The sequence below is a fragment of the Pundamilia nyererei genome, unplaced genomic scaffold (assembly GCF_000239375.1).
Source record: "Pundamilia nyererei isolate P.nyererei 1_Seehausen unplaced genomic scaffold, PunNye1.0 scaffold00011, whole genome shotgun sequence".
Taxonomy (NCBI): Eukaryota; Metazoa; Chordata; class Actinopteri; order Cichliformes; family Cichlidae; genus Pundamilia; species Pundamilia nyererei.
In genome coordinates, this window is record NW_005187412.1 from 40,629 (window position 1) to 44,422 (window position 3,794).

Genomic DNA, 3,794 nt, shown 5'->3' on the forward strand with positions numbered 1-3,794 from the left:
TCCACATTTACCCTGCAACATGGACATCTGGATTCATTATTGATGCTGTGTTGGTGCTGCTGCATGTGGAAAGGGTGGGTTTGGCGCACGGGGAGTCGTCTACGAAAAACCCATCTCTCTCTCTTTCTAACACACACACACACAGATAGAAAAGCACAGACAAACACACACGTATCCCCCCCCCCCTTTTTTTTTTAAATTAACAGATACTCGAACCTTAACTTCATGCAGACTGGCCTGTTCACACCCTCTCTAAGAGAAGGAGGCCTTGTTGGGGGGCCGGGAAACACGGCCTGAACATGCTTCAGGTGTGCGCTTCCCGCAGTAGCGAGACTGCGATGCTGAGCCAATGCAGCGGCAACACACGCCCCTCCGCTCCGCTTCTCGCTGCCTGCTTGTCAACAGACACACACACAGATTCCCCTCCACGTCGAAGGACACACACACACACACACACACACATACGCGCGCATCCGAGTCTCCAACGCCACATAAATGTGCAGTCAACACATCTTGCGTTGTGAAACATGCATCTGGATGGGCAAATGTGCAAACGCACTCGTGTGACACATTTCAATGAAGGTGGGGGTGCGAGCGCGGCCAAGTCTACGACGGGCGCGCGTGCAGCTGTGTTAAAAAAATTTATATATATATATATATATATTTATTTTATTTTATGTTTTTGAGGAAGGGACACTAAGAAGCATTAGGGGGCACATGAGGGATGTTAATGTATGGAAACCAAAGCCAAAACGCTCAGGTTTAAATCATGGAGCGATTTCTCCCCATAATATGGGGGTATGCACATGTGTTCGTCTACTTACGCACAGCCTCCTTTTTGGGGTCTAGGGCACTGGCAGTCTGCTGTATCTGGCCTATTTTATTCTGAAGGACCCAGACCCGTTGGTTGGTGCTAATGATGTCGTTTTCCAGCTCCTGAAATAAGGAGCAGGCGTGTCGGGCCAGGTCGGAGAGCTGTCGCAAGGTCCGGGAAAGAACCACATTACTGATGGCACACAGGTCCTCGAAAAGCAGACCATCATCATTGGGGATCGGGTGTCTGCACAGAAGCTGCGGCTCCACAATCCTTTTGGCGAATGGCATTTTGCACGCCAAAGATGATAAGGGTTGTAAGCCAAGCGTAAAATCCCGCTGCCTAGAAGTAAAAGGTAAAAGGGTAAAACGGACAACATCCAAATATATAAATCCACGAGAAGCCCGATGAGGTTCAGGCCGTCTGCGCGTTATCCCCGGGCGTCAATCCAAAGTTCCCAGATTCTCCTTGAGATCCTCCATCCTGCTGCTGGTTTCTGGGGATCATTCACACTCCCGCTCACACACGCACACACATGCACACACATGCAGGACACAGCTAAGCCCAGGTCAGTGGTGTGAGGATGCGTGTTGAGTCTGCGATCATGGGTTGCCTCCGTCCAGCGTCAAATCAGCCAGAGCGAAAAGGAAATGCCGCTGAAAGGTTTCAAAATAAGAATCTGGGACAACGACGGTAATAGAAAATCACTGAAGAGGTGTCGTCAAAATTGATGGTAATTACACAGGATACAGAGGTGGATACGACAAAAAGTGAAAACATGTCTTGCAAAGCCCTGTATTTAAATACACAAAGGTTACTTCATAACCGATCTCCGCGTTTGGAGCTTTTATTTTTTAGGCCTTCCCTTGTTTTTCCGCCCATATTGCGGTAATTCTTCTGGTATTTGATGCAACCTGGCTCCGTGGCCTGAAGTATGTGCAGGCAGAGAAGATGAGGGAGAAGACTGAGGTAAAACCCGGAGATGCAGATATGAGTATGGGGAATGGTCGTGACAGTCGTGCATGTCAGCAGACACTGAAAGAGGATAATTCTGAAAAATATTAATGTCTTACTTGGCCTAAATGCAGGTGATCAGGTAAGTCTGGGGAAAACAGATCGTTTTCAGCATCCAAAACTTCTTGAAGGGGATGTTCGGAGCTGGGGACACAAGCTGATATAATTTCTAAACTCATTTTAATTAATAGAATTTCCGGTGTACTGACACAATTCTAATTATTCATGAAAACAGCTTTTTCTAATTTTATGAGAATATCTTACAAACTTAAATAACTAATTAAGTATCTATACTACTGAGCAAACAGTTTCATTTACATACAGTGTCATTAAACGGGCCAAAAGCAATTCAATAAGGAGAGATCACTTGGAAGAATTGAACTCGATTTATTGAGATAGAGAAATTAATGTATTTGGCAATTAGACTCAGATGACCCATCATGGCAGAGAAGAATCTCAGTGGTGATAGGATTTAGGAACTGACACTGGAGGTGGTGGTAAAATTGAAGCTTGGATGGAGCTCCTCTGACTGAGGTGTGTTCAGCACTTTAGCTGCGTTTGATTTTTAACACAATGTTTCTCACAACTCTCTAAACCCCAAATATAGCTGGAATATAATTGTCTCTTGGTGCCATTAGGTAGTGAACTCCAGCTCACACTGGGGCAGTTGGCAGCTGAGTGTGGAGCGGCTGGGGGGAGAATTAGCACCAGTTCTGAGGCTCTGCCACGTTTGCCTGTGGCCACTGGTGTTAGATGTTGGCAGAAAGAATAAGATTGTGGATGCAAGCTGCGGAAATGAGCTTCCTGTTTGTGAAGAGGCGCTAGAGCTGCTATTCCTGCGGAGCCGGCAGACGTGGTGCATGCGCCTCTGAATTGAGGTGTTTTGGGATATCCTATCACAAGAAGACCTCTGTGCAGAGGTTATACCTCTCAGCTAGTGTGGGACCAGCTTCGTGTCCCCCCAGAATAGCCAAAGGAGGTGGGTGCACCTAGAGAGGTCTGGGTGTCTCTTTGTAGACTGCTAGCTTGTGTCTTAAATTAGTATCAAACTATATTTCCCATTGAACAAAGAGCATGGTGTTTTGTTATGTCATTGTAATCTGGAGTTGTTGTTTAAACAAGTTACAGTTAAGCTTTGTTTTTCTGATACCCGCCCCCCAAGAAAAAAATGCATGCAAAGACTGAAAACCACAATTATAGATGATGTGGACATAGTAGGTAATGAATATAAACTCACAAACTACAAAATTAAATTGTGTGACCATGTTTGCAATGCACACGTCACTGCACAGTATCTTCTCATGATGCACTGAGGCTCCAAATTCATAAACTGTTAACCCTGTACACCTCACCAAAAAGTTTAACTACAGCAGATCCTCTGTCAACCTATTTTTTTTTCCTTTTTCTTTTTTTGCTGAATTTCTGTTTCCAGGATGCTAAGCCTGCCCGTTGTCTGTTTCATTCACAGTGATTAGCCTATAGCCTCTAGGCTCAGTCTGTATATGGACGTGTGCAGTAAACTTGCTGTTGCTGCAAATTTGAGGCAGTGCAGATTAACAGGAACCTGTCACGGGCCTCTCTCTCCGAACTGCCAAGAAGACAAGAATGCTACAATTGTTCCCTATACAGTTATGCATTATATCCTTTATTATTATTTATAATGAGACAGGATTTGTCATGGCGACCAATTCAATCAATTAGACATTTGAGAAGTATTAAGACAGGGATATGTGTGAGCAACACGTTCTCACTCCCAACTCGTCAAATGTGTGACGCATGGTCAGGCTCCCTCTGCTTCACTTATCGACGCGCAGGGTCCTCTCATTGAATACTATAGAGCTCCCTTAACGTTGCTTATTGACGACAAGAGATTGCCGCAGAAGAGCCTGTTGTCTGTATATTTATATATTTCCGAAATCACATTGTAGTGACGTATACTGAACACAATAAATTATATAATGTAAAC